The sequence below is a fragment of the Tenrec ecaudatus genome, chromosome 9 (assembly GCF_050624435.1).
Source record: "Tenrec ecaudatus isolate mTenEca1 chromosome 9, mTenEca1.hap1, whole genome shotgun sequence".
Classification (NCBI taxonomy): Eukaryota; Metazoa; Chordata; class Mammalia; order Afrosoricida; family Tenrecidae; genus Tenrec; species Tenrec ecaudatus.
In genome coordinates this window covers 108,613,207-108,627,257 of record NC_134538.1, presented here as the reverse complement: position 1 = coordinate 108,627,257, position 14,051 = coordinate 108,613,207, and positions in this window count along the sequence as shown.

The window sequence follows — 14,051 nt, the reverse complement described above, 5'->3', positions numbered from 1 at the left end:
TTTCTCAAATGTATATAAATTGAGTACCAATAAAGCACTATAGAATAGGAATTGGAAAGGAATTTAAAATGTGGAATTCTGGAACCGCTAATAAGACTTCATCCTAAGAGGGATCCCAGGAGTTCACTGGGATGTTTTGGCCTTCTGTTTAAGAAGTGCTGAGGTCTTGATTTGCCTGTGGCTTCAAATGAATAGTTGCTGTGTATTCACTGTGTGTTGCCTCATGATGGAATTTTCTAACGGTCTGTGAACTTGGAGAGCAGGGATTTGAAAATGGTTAACTAAGGACCTTTCCGTACTCTTCAAAACTTGGGATTGCCAGGAGGGTGCTGTACTCGAGGTCTGTGAAACCTGGGATGAGCCTTCTTGTTTTGCAGTCCAGTCTCCTGGGGATAGTCCCACATGTTCTCACCAAAACCCATGGATCCGTGATGCTGGGTGAGAAAGCAGAGCAGGGTGTTGTACAGGAAGCGAGAGGCTGCTTCAGACTTGGCACCGTGAGCCGAGTATAAACCGCCACCATCCAGAATCTGGTTCACTGAGATGGGCTAACTGCCAGAGACTCCCATTTTACTGACTAGAAAGGAGAAGTATTGGTTACTTGAAACCACTACCAAAACTAGTTTTTAAAAAATACACTGAAGAGCTGCTCAGCCCAGAATATCATCTATTGCTAGAAAGCGAGAGCGTGTTCAAAGAATGATACAGGCATATCAACAGCCAGCTTGAAGGGGCACCCACCAGCCAAATAAGGGACAATTTGATCATTAAAATAAGTAATGGTCCTCCCTCTCTTCCATTTGTGGTGAAGAGTGACTGAAAATACTTTGGGGGACACTTGGTGGGGAGTGCCTTTGGTGGTATGCACCGGATGGACAACATTGACCATGGTTTTGGAGTGCGTCCTGGAGAGCCAGGCCGGTGCCGGGGTGCACTGGGACACAGTCCTGGTTCTTCCAGGTGCACAGCTTATTCCAAAGACTGCATCAGATCCTATGTGGGAACTCCACTAGGCGGACTGAACTTTTCCTCAGACACACCTGTAACTTGAGGACTTAAGTTGGGAAATACATGATGTCTGAGGGAGCAGAAGACAACGGTTCCAAATTTGGTGAACTGTTGATAGGCGGACAAATAAGATCTTGCTACACCAATGCTGTATTAAATATGTATGAGTCTGGCAAACCTGTCCACTCTTTTTTGTATGGTTGTTTGTTCATCGTAGGGTGTATCCCAGAAGTGCTAGGTCATTGGGGGTTACCCTTTTGAAGTTGTGGTATAGGATTTTCTGGTTTTCAGTAAATGAAACCATGATTGAACCTATAGAGATAGTAAAACAAGGGTTTCGGGTGGGAAGGGGGTGGGGTGTTTGGCATGCGTTTGGGGAAGTAAAAAGGGAGAATGACATGGAATCCAGGAAGAAAACGTATTTTTGGAAACTGATTATGGAAGCAAGAGTACAATTCTCGATGTGATTGAACTAATGGGATGACACGTTGTATTAGCTCCCAAGTAACAATAACTTCAAAGAACAGAAGACATAGATCCAGGAATGGGTTTGGGGCTTACAATTAATTCTAGCTCCATACTGCCTGGTACTCAATCTCAGGAAGGGAACAAAGAGGAGATGGGTACTATTGCAAACTGTGGTGAAGAAATTAGATGATGCCCGACTATCAGATAAGATAGCATCTGGGGTCTTAAAGGCCTGTCTCCAAACAAGAAACCATCTAAGTGAGATGTCAGCCAAGTCACAGGGAAGCACACCGTCATCAGTCACTGAAGATTGTGAAGCATATAGTCCAAACTTGAAAGAAGGGATTGGTATCAGAGTCTAGAGCCAAAGACTGGTTTGCCAAAGGCTATGGATGACCGTGGGAGCCCAAGACTCATTGGTGGAGCTATAGAGGAAGTACGCCTCCGGTGACCTCCCTCTCCACAGCTGAGGGATGGGAAGACAGTGGTCACTAAATGGAGTGCATTAGAGTGAGTAGAGAAGATCAGAGGCATAAATCTGACACGACCAGTTTAAACTTGGTCAGCAGATCCCCACTAGGATGCATGCTGGACCTGATGTAGTTTTCAACATTTTCTGTATAATTTGGTTTGTTTTTGTTTGTTCATATTAGGGTGTTATCACAGGTGTTATGTCATTGGGGTTACCCTCTTGAAGTTATATGATTTTTCCTTTTTTGGTATGAAACCCAGGATTGGTGAACCTAGAGAGACAGCAAATGCAATAAGGATTATGGGGAGGTGGAGGGGGGGGGGTACAGTGGCAGTGGTGGAGTGAAGGGGAGATGATGTCAAGGAGCCCGTGGAGAAAAAGGATGTTTGGGAAATGTGGTAGCAAATGTATAATTCTGCTGCATGTGATTAAACTATGGAATAATATATTATTAACTCCCAATTGATCATTCTTTAAAAGAAAAAATGGCAATAAGTTATAATCCAAAGCAATGCGTCATTTAATTTCTTTTTTTAAATGAGGAGCCACGGTGTGCTTGTCTCTCAATGCTTATACCATTTCCTGTGGAGAAAAGTGCCGCATTGTAGAGCAGCAGTGTTATCAGACAGTAACGGTGAAGTAGCCTGCGGAGAGTCTCTTGGTGATTAGGAAACTAATTGGACAGTTGCTATCTAGTCCTGAGGGTCTGACTTATTTTCCATTATTGAAAATTAGGTGGGGGCGTACACTTCAGATCATCAACTTTGTATTCAGCAGTGTAAACCACTCATCAAATTGCCCAATAGTTTGCCTCTCACCTGCTCCCCAATTTTGCTTCTTCCTCGTGTGGACTACTATCTTCATCTCCCCCAGGCTAACTTTATCTTCTCTCCCGCATCCTCGCTGCCTTGGCAAACTCCAATGGCTGGTGGTGTTTTTTTTTTTTCAGTATGAAAATCTTTACCTTGTTGTTTCCCTTATAACATTGGTCTTCTATTGTCTTTGCCCTTTTGTGATTGGCTAATTTCACTCAGCACAATATTCTCCAGCCCTGTCCATGCCATGGTGGGTTTTGTGCTTTCATCGTTTTATAAGAATGCGTAGTATTCCACTGTGAGGCTATGCCAGAGTTTCTCCATTCATTCTGCTACTGATGGGCATTTAGTTGTTTCCATCCTTTTACCATTGTGAACAGTGCTGCCGTGAATCTGGGTTGCATATGTCTGCTTATGTTATGACTCTTTGAGGACTTAGTCCCAGTACGAGTGTTGTTAAAGTGTATGGAATTTTTTGAGCACTGATCATGGATTCAATCAAAATGAAATCCTTGAAAACTTTATTTCTCCTTTTATCAAGCTGCTGTCTATTGGTCCAATGGTAAGGATCTTGATTTTCTTTTCAGTTCAGTTATAATCCATCCTGCAGGCTGCAGACCTTGATCTTCGTCAGCAAAATGCTTCCAGTCCTCCAGGATTTTCGCAAGCAAAGTTGTATCATTTGCATATCATAGGTTGTTAATATACTTTCCTCCAACCCTGATGGTTAAATCTTCATATAGTCCAGCTTCTGGGATTATTTGTTCCGCACAATAAGTCAATAAATCGGGGGGGGGGGCAGCACCGGAGACACAGTACGGGAATTGGACCCAGTCTGGGACCTCACCCCCACTCTACACACACACAAGGGCATAACACGAAGGGAGAGCAACAGAGCAGCAAGGAGAGCAAAGCAACAAAGGCACAAGGAATTCTGAAAAGAGCCCTCGGACTCGGGGGGGGGCAGGGCTTGGTACTACATCAGACCCAATCACAAAACATTCATAAGCATCAGCAGACAGACTTGGAACTATTTATAGATGATTTTTTTCCCTTTCTTTATATGTCTGTCTGTATAAGATAGGCAGAATAAACAATCCTGAGAAGGAAACAATGGGACCCAATGTTTCCAGGGGGACAGGGGAGAGAAGGAGGGGGAAAGGGAGGGGTGAGCCAACAAACCCAGGGACAAGGGAACAACAAGATTTCTAAAATCGATGGTGAGGAGGGCATAGAATGCCTGGTGGGGTTTGATCAAGTGCAGTGTAGCCGAGAGAAAATACAGAGCTGAATGAAGTCGAGCAGGATAGTGGGACAGGAGGAGAGTAAAAGGAAACAGCGGACAGAAGTAGGAGGCAAAAGGCATAGAGATAAAAGCATAGGCATGTACATTTCTAAATATACTACTATTTAATGATAGGGATGTAGGTCTCTGTGCATATATTTATAGGTTAAGTATTAAGGTAGCAGACAGACATTGGGTCTCTACTCAAGTACTCCCTCAATGCAAGAACACTTCGTTTCAATAACCTGGCATTCTGTGATGCCTACCTTCCTGATGCGATCGCTGAGAGCAAAATGGGTGAATAAGATTAAGGCGGTGAAGAAAGCTGATGGTGCCTAGGTATTAGAAGTTATAGCATCTGGGGTCTTAAAGGCTTGAAGATAAACAAGTGGCCATGTATCAGGGAAGTAGCAAAGCCCACCTGGAAGAAGCACCCCAAACCGTGGGATCATGAGATATTAACAGGATCAGGTGTCAGGCATCAGGAGACTCAAAATAACCATTTTGATGCAAACAATGGGGGTTCAGAATGGAGCCCAGACGCCCATCTGTAGAAAATTGGACAACCCCTCACAGAAGGGTCAAAAGGAAGGGACGAGCCGTACAGGGTGCAGTGTAGCACTGAAGAAACATAGAGCATTCCTCTAGTTCTTTAGTGCTTCCTCCCTCTACGATCATGACCCCACTTCTGTCTTACAAATCTGGTTAAACCAGAGCATGTACACTGGTACAGATAAGAGCTCACGACACACAGAATCAAGGTCAGATAAACTCCTCAGGACCAATAATGAGAATAATGATACTACAAGAGTAGGGGGAAGGTGGGGGGAGAGGGGTTACCAATCACAATGATCGTGTGCAACCTCCACTCCCTTGGTGGTGGGGGCGAGGAACAGAAACATGGGTGAAGGGAGACAGTGGACGGTACAAAATGTGGAAAAAATAATTTACAAATTATAAAGGATTCACAAAGAGAAGCTGATATCAAGGGCCTAAGTAGAAAGAAAATGTTTTGGAAATGATGGCAACATATACGCAAGTGTGTTTGATACAATTGCTGTATGGGTTAATAGCTGTAAGATCCCCCTATCAAATGATTTATTAAAATGAAGGGGGAAAAGTGAATAAGCATGGTGAAAGAATACAACCTTGACACATACGTTTCCTGATTGTAAACCACACAGTTGTCCCTCGATCTGTTCCAAAGACTGCTTCTGGATTGATCCCTGCGCAGGTTCCCCAGAAACACAATGAAGTGTTTGGTGCGCCGGTTCATCTAGACGTTGCCTATAGTTTGCTGTGGCCACCCAGTCGAATGGCTTTCCCCGTCAGCGCTACGCATTTACTGGTGAGCCAGTAGAGAGCCATTCCGCGTAGGAGCGCTTTATTGGCTGAGCTGCGGGTCAGATGCTGAGGACATCGGGAGCCACAGCAGCCGAAAGCTTGGGGCTCTGTGTGATTCACACCTATCCAGAGATGACCAAAACACCTCAGCCGATACTGCGCTTGCCTCCCCCTCACTGCCAGTCTAATCACACAGGTACAGAATATGCCTAACAAAGTGATCTAGTATCTCCCTTAATTAAAATCCTTCAGCGCAGAACCCAAACTCTTGAAAGCAGGAGTTCCATCTTCCACCTGAATGGAAGGCTTTACTCAGTAGCACACACAGGACAGCCAAGAACACAAATGCAGGGAAAGCAAATTTTTGGCTAGCATATCACATAGATAGGAGGAGAGGCTCTTTTTCACTGTGCTCAAAGTTCATTAGACTTAGTGATTATTAATTATTAATATCAAAAATTATCTCAAGAGGCTAGTGTCGAAAAGGTATTCAAATTCAGCAACAAGTGATGAGGAATACCCAGTGAGCAGTTGGTCACATTCTTTCTTTTCAGAAATTCTATTTCCTGGATGATGAACAGTGGCACGATCAATATGATAACCAGCCTCTCAGATGTCCTCCCATGACCTGGCACTGCTCCCTGTGTAGTCCCACTCCACACTGAACAGGGCTGGCCTCTCTACCACTGTGAGTTTATGGGAATGATGGTTTGTGATATTATCATAAAAGACATTGCAGCTCCTGCCATTCTTCTCTTGAATCACTTCCTCTGGTAGCAGCAAGCTGTCACATCGTGAAGACATGCTAGCAGGGAGCTGGCTAACATAGAAGGAAAGAAGGAACCCAGGCTTCTGGCCAACAGTGGGTGCCAATTTGCTAGTCATGTAAGAGAGTCATCTTGGCAGCAAATGTTCCCAACCTCAGTCAGTCTGTACCAATGGCTGCAGCCTGGGCCAACATCTTGTTTGCAAGCTGATTACAAGACTCCAAGCTAGAATCAGTCAGCAACGTTGCCTCCAACTTCTTACTTGACCCACCCAAATTTTGTGATAGATTTTGTTTTGATTTAAGTTGCTAAATGTTGGGGTAATTTGTTACACAGTGATAACTAGCGCAAAGAATAGAGCAAATGTAGAGACTCAATCTTGAAGAATACTTGTTTCTGTGCTGTGATGAAAGTTTGCACACCCCTTCTTGTGCAAACTTTCGTATCAGAAAACACTACTCATGATCCACGATTCTCTTGGATTCTAATCTGAAGTCTGTGTGTTTGGGGGAGGGTGCATGGGAGGCTTCAGGCCCACGGAGCAGAATTCCTTCTCATTAGTTAGATTGTGAGTAACCTTTCTTTTTTTTTATAGAACCGAGCTTGTTCATTCTCACAGCTAGTTCTTGTCCAAATGATGGTAGAATTTTTATATTATTTTTTCATAGGTCTGAATACAGGTGACATTGTTCATAACACATCCGCCACCAGTTTTCCTTCGTCCAGTTTTCTTGGCTGTGTCCTTTCTCTTCCCACTCCTGGTGTTGGACAACATTTGCGGACAGTCTACATTGTTCTGCCATCAGCGTAGTTTCTTCAAACTTTTCTCTTCCTTCGTGTGTTCATCAGTGTGTTCTACCAGGCGCCATCTTCCCAGGAACTGCTGAATGGTGCCGATGGGGGGCGAGGGAAATCTGGCCGGAGAGCCTGGGGTACCCCATTGTCACTTTATACTCCTTTTCTCTTTCCTCCTGGATGGCCATGATCTATCTCAACAGCCAGGTTCACGCAGAGAGTCGTGAGTAACCTTTCTTGACGAGCTATAAATTGAAAGCTGAACATATGTGGAATTTGGGGAGTAAGTTAAATATATTTTCAGTCATATTGGTCTGCTGTACATAGTGACTATGTTGTCTTATGGTTACCAGGAATAATCAAACCATTCTTATTTTTTAAAAATCATTTAAATATTATTTGTTTATTTTTATCAAATGAACCACCCATTTCTGGAGGCAGGCCCTTCAGGAAGAAAATAAAACAGATGGTTACCTATTTGGGAAAGGAAAAAGCTGATTCCAAGACTTACTACAGAATATTGTCCAATATAGTGTCGGAAGGCCCAGCAAAAGCTGCAGCAGTGGTCTCAAACACCCAGCTGTCAGGAAGATGGCACAGAACCAGGCAGCATGTCCTTTTCTACACAAGGCCACCGTGGCTCAGTTGTTGGAAAACATGGCTGGCAAAGGGGTCCTGGCGTTTGGCAAGAGGCCTAGGTTTCAACTTCTATGTCTTGTGTGTCTTCACATCATGAGCCCTTGCTTCTGCTAGAGTGATTCCAGCCACAGGCAGTGGCATTGAGAAGTAATTCTTCCAAGTAGCAAGTGACAGGAGTTGTGGGGTGGGATTGGACGAGAAAAGCTGCACTAGCACAAGGAAGTAAAAGAATCACACTCTAAGATGCCCTCCGAGGAAAACCGGCAAGGAGGGAGAAAATAATTTCAGTCTTAGGTCTGACTTTAAGAACCCTGTCATTGTCAGTAATATTATCAGGAGATTGGCAGCCTGTCTTTCTGTGTTTATGTGTCTGCTGTGTTTCCACAGATGTCTCTGAATTCTTGTCAGAAGCAAAGGCACTCAGATTGCCAAGGGAAATGATCAATGCTTCCAGGAGTAAATGAGCCAAAAATAATCCAAAAAAGGTTGATGATACAAACCCGAGTCAAATAAGGACAAATAAGCCATGCCCACTGGCCCCAATCCTTTCCAGACTTACACTTTTGGAAGACACCGTGACATGATGACAGGCTTGGTTTTATGGATGTAGTGCCTGTGTAGTCACACGGGGCCCTGCTCTCAGAAGGCGCTGAATTTGGTTTAATATCCTGGTGTTTGCCATCTTGGAATTCTTATGTTTTGAACCAGCAGTCCTGCATGAGGACTCCCAATGGTGTAGGGGCAGGGAGAGGTAGTAACACAGCAGCTTTGGAAGTTGGTTGACTTGGGTTTCTTTCTCAACTTCTCATCAATATGTAACAATGGGAAAATTACTCAACCTCTGAACTTCAGATTTTCAGTTGCCACCTACCCTGTAGAGTTTTAATGGTGAAGATCAGACACAATCATCTTGTGAAGGAAATGCAACTAAAGCACAGAATTCAGGGTGCTTTTAAAAATACATTACACATATGTTGTGGTTACTATTCATAATACTATTATCTGATATTGAACTCAAATGAGTCCTACTTCATTGTCTGTTGTGGGGTACCAGCCTCCACAATCGAATGGGTCCAAGGAGTGGTGGTATAATTGAGGGGTAAAATTTTTTAAAATTGTATTGGGGGCTTGTACAGTGCATCACAATCCAAACATCCATCCATTGTGGCAAGCACGTTTGTACATTTGTTGCCATCATCATTTTCAAAACATTTTCTTTCTACTTGAGCCCTTGGTAGCAGCTCCTCATTTTCCCTTCCCTTCCCTATTCTCCCTCCCTCCCTCCCTCCCTCCCTCACGAATCCTTGATAATTTATAAATTATTATTATTTTTTCATGTCTTACACTGACCGATGTCTCCCTTCACCTACTTTTCTGTTGTCCATCCCCCAGGGAGGAGGTCACATGTAGATCCTTGTAATCGGTTACCCCTTTCCACCTCACACTCCCTCCCAGTATCGCCACTTCACCACTGGTCCTGAAGGGATCATCCGCCCTGGATTCCCTGTGTTTCCAGTTCCTATCTGTACCTAGTGTACATCCTCTGGGCTAGCCAGATTTGTAAGGTAGAATTTGGATCATGATAGTGGGGGGCAGGGAGGGGAGGAAGCATTTAGGAACTAGAGGAAAGTTGTATGTTTTCATTGCTGCTACACTGCACCCTGACTGGCTTATCTCCTCCCCGCAACCCTTCCATAAGGGGATGTCTAATTGCCTACAGATGAGCTTTGGGTCTCCACTCCACACTCCCCCTCATGCACAATGATATGATTTTTTTGTTCTGGGTCTTTGATGTCTGATACCTGATCCTATTGACACCTCATGATCACACAGGCTGGTGTGCTTCTTCCATCTGGCCTTTGTTGCTTCTCAGCTACATGGCTGCTTGTTTATCTTCAAGCCTTTAAGACCCCAGTTGCTATATATTTTGATAGCTGGGCACTGTCAGCTTTCTTCACCACGTTTGCTTATGCACTTGCTTTGTCTTGTGCAGCGATCCTGTCAGGAAGGTGAGTATCATGAAATGTCAGGTTATTAGGAAAAAGTGTTCTTGACATTGAGGGAGTAGAGGCCCAATGTCTGTTACCTTAATACTAAACCTATAAATATATGTACATAGGTCTATTTCCCTATTGTCATATATAAATATATTTACATATGTTCATGCCAATATTTATGCCTTTTGCCTACTAGTTCTTTCCTCTATTTCCTTTTACTTTGCTCTTGTCCCACTATCATGTTCAGCGTTCGTTTGGGTTTCAGTAATTCCTCTCAGTTACATTGCTCTTGATCAAGTCCTACCAGGCACCCTATATCCTCCTCGCCATTGATTTTAGATCACTTGTTCCCTTGTCTCTGGGTTTGTGAACACCCACTTCCTTTCCCCAACACCCCTCTCTCCAGTGTACCCCACCAGAACTGTCGGTCCCATTGTTTTCTCCTCTAGATTGTTTATTCTGTCATCGTATCTAGATAGACCTGCAGAGGTAATATGTACAAACACAAGAAGGGCAAAACAACAACACAAGAAAACAAAACTGCAACAACAACGAAAATGACCCAAAAAAGCCCATAAATAGTTCAAGGTCTGTCTGTTGACCTTTAGGAGTGGTTTCTGGTGGAGTCTGTTGGGGTGCCATGCCCTGCCCCACAGTCTTTTTTTGCTGTCCCCTGGGGACTTCCTTGCTCTGCTCCCCTTGCTGTTCGGTTGCACACTCTTAGTGTTTCACTTAGCTGTGGTGGGGTCAGATCAGGCACAGTTCCTGCACTGTCTCCAGTGTTGTCCCCCGTAGGGCTATGGGTTAGTGAGGTGTAAGGGAGTGGAGCCCGACCAAAATCACCGACTCACAAACAACTGCTCAAGAAAGAGAAGTTTATTAAGGAACTAGACAACTAGCAAAAGTAAAAGCAAACCCGGGTTTGGGCTACAGCATGGCCACGCAGGGTCCCACACTGCAGCCCGAGTCAAATTTTTCTTTTTTTACAATCGAAGCTAGTGCGGCGGGGAGGGGTTGAGCAAGGAACGGGAAAGGGGGTTTTCACAAGATAACAGAATGCGGTTAGGTTGACATGTCCTGCTCAACTTGTCCTGGACCAGATGTTCTTGGCAAAACCCTTTTGCTGACGTTCCAAGCGGGAGTGGGTCATAGTGATGTTTCTCTAAAATAACATGCTTTTCTAAAAATGGCTCTTAGGTTTCTCAAAATGGAGTCGCTTTAGGCAATTTATTTAGTCTATTAACCCTTAACATTCCCTCCTCTTCTAGTAACTAAATCAAATCCTTGATTCTTGGCTATCCTCGGTAGCTAGGACCTGGTAGTTTGTCCTTAGCACTATCAGTTTGATATCCTGTAAGCGGGTTCTAATTAACTTGAGTAAGGCGTTGAACGCACACGGTCCCACAGTGAGGGCAAGTATGAACAAAATAAGGGGTCCAGCAATGGCGCTAAGTAAAGATGTGAGCCAGGGAGAGGCTGAAAACATTCTTTGATACCAGTTCTCTTGGCTGGTCAAGGCCTTTTCCCTATCCTGTAGTCGTCTTCGGAGTTGACTCATTCTTTCCCTAATCACACCGGAGTGGTTTACGTAAAAACAGCACGCTTCTCCTAGTGCCATACATAACCCCCCTGTTTAAGAAACAACACGTCTAAGCCTCTTTTATTCTGTAGCACCACTTCGGCTAGGGAGCTTAGGGAGGTTTCAAGAGCAGTTACTGACTTTTCTAGAGCCTGGAGATCATGATTCACTTGCAGGCTGAGGGAGGTAAGTCAGCCCCTTCCTTTATTAGTGCTGTACTCCCAAGTGCGGTGGCCCCAGCAACCCCTAGTGCTAGCAAAACTGGGACTAACACAGGCGCGCGTTTGAAACGTCCCGTGAAGTGGTGAGAGTCAAGGTTAAGATGTTCACGCCCCCCCTCCCCTGAATAATAATACACCTGCGGAATGATGAGGGTTAAAATACAAAGGTTGTTAGTAAGGGAGCATATGCGCAAGGGGTATACATAGTCCTTGTCCCGATATGTCTCCCAGCGTTAGTTTAGGTTCCTTCTTTCCAGCAACCTTTGCCGCAGTTGGGGTACTCAGGACAACAGGGTATGGTCCTTCCCAGCATGGTTCTAGTTGACCTGGACTTAGTCTTTTTACCCACACTAGGTCGCCGGGGTTGAAGAGGGGCTTTCGGCTTTCCTTGTCGCGGGCTGGAGTCTGGTCGGACAGCACGTTGTTTTTGATTCGCTGGCGCACTGTTTGCAAGGCCTGTAATGACTTAACCATGTTATGCAATTTGATTTCGCTTAACACTTCACTTCCAATCTTAGGTAACAATGGGGGTGGAAACCCGTACATTATCTCAAATGGAGAATAACCATGCTTTTGAGGTGTACATCTCACCCCAAGCAAGGCAAAAGGTAGGAGGCTAACCCAATCTCCGCCAGTTTCTAACTTTAATTTAGTGAGAACTTCCTTAATTGTTCTATTTGCTCTTTCTACCTGTTCAGAGCTTTGTGGTCGGTAACTACAATGCAACTTTCAATTGGTTTTTAGCACCACAGTTAGTAATTTTGTTAACTGGGCAGTAAATGCCGGGCCATTGTCAGATCCTATGAACATAGGGAGTCCGAATCTGGGAATAATTTTAAAGACTAACTTTTTAACTGCAATGAGGGCAGTCTCTCTCTTTGTTGGATAGGCCTCTGTCCAGCCAGAAAAAGTGTCCACAAAAACAAGGAGATACCTGTAGTTGCCTGGTGCTCGTGGGAGTTCAGTAAAATCTACTTTCCAGTGTTCACCTGGAGCTTTTCCTCGGTATCTTTGTCCTGGGTGATGAACTGGGACAGGGTTAGCATTTACCTGGGCATATACCTGACACTTCACAGTTTCACTTCTGGTTAGCTGGTACAGTCCTTTAATTACATAATTTTTGTGCAGGAGCTCTGCTAATTTTGGCCAGTTCTTGTTTAGCTTGTGAGTAATGGGAGGCTCGAGGCTGTTAGAGGGTTCTAGCAGAGGCAGGATGGATTCGGAGCTGGCTGCTTGGCGCACAGCCTGATTAGACAGTCTGTTGCCGTTAGCTACTTGGTACTGGGTGATTCTGGAATTTGAGAGCCATCTGTCTGGAGGAGCCTGGAGGAGTTGCTTTACATTGTGAGGAGCAGTGATGATGAGGTTCTGGTCAAAAGTGAGCTTTGAGGGTTCTTTCACCAGCAGGGCGGTGGCTGCAATTGCCCTCAAGCAGTTAGGCCATCCAGCAGCTACTGCTGCTACTGAGTCTTTTGGAGAGGTATTCTAAGGGTCTTTTTTAGGGCCTGAGAGCTTGTACCAACACACCTTTTGCTACTCCATTTGCTTCTGCAATAAAAAGGTGAAAGGGCTTTTCGAGGTTAGAAAGGGCTGGGGCAGGAGCATTTACCAGTGCAGTCTTCAGCTTTTGGAAAGCCTTTTCTTCTACCTCTGTTCATATTAGTTTAGCCTTTGGTCCTCCAGTAGCTGCATAGAGTGGTTTGGCTATTTCTGCAAAACCCAGGATCCACAGGCGGCAGTATCCTACTGCCCCTAGACATTCACGTACCTGTTTTTTTGGTGGTGGGTTTGGGTATAGTTTGGATGGCCTGGATTCTGCTATTTGACAAAGTCCGATTGCCATCCTTTAACTCATACCCCAGGTAGGTGACGATTTCTGCACACAGCTGGGCCTTTTTGGCAGAAACTTTATAGCCTAGTTGGCTTATTGGGTATTGTTTTACTTGAATTGGAGTGGCAGAGCTTTGTAATTGAACTACAATGGGTGCCGATGTTTAGCCAGCCCCGGGGGGTTTGTTTCTGCCCACACATTAGGGATTGTGGCTTTCCATCTTTCCAGGAGTCCTCCAGGGTCTTGGTGTTTCTTTTCCACATCTGCTGCAAGGAAGAGGCGAGACTCTTCTTTAATTGGAAACGAAATCAGCAGGGCCCCGACCCCTGTTTGTACCTGCATGGAGTCTTCTTTGAAGGAAATAGTGGCCTTCAGCTTGCTTAGCAGGTCTCATCCCAGGAGGGGGGTAGGGCATTTTGGAATGACTAAGAAAGAGTGAGTCACAGTTCCTTTTCCCAGGTTAGAAATTCTAGCTGACGACCATGGGTATGTCTTCACTTTTCCCATGGCCCCAATAATTTTAGCAGTGTCCTTGGAGAGGGGGCCAATAGGTGAGGTGAGCACTGAATGGTTTGCTCCGGTGTCTACTAAAAAATTGATTGGTTTGTTTTCCACCATGAGAGTTACCCTGGGTTTAGGGGGGGGGGGTGTGCTGAACCCCGGCCCCGTCACTCCAGCTCCTCCACTAAGACAGGGGTGGAGGGTTTCTTGGGTTTCCTTTGTCCTCGGTTATGGCACTCGTTTTTCCAGTGCCCTTCTTCCTTGCACACAGCACACTGATCCTCTCCTAAACGCGGCTGGGTGGGCCTTCGCTGTCTTTGGCCAAAATC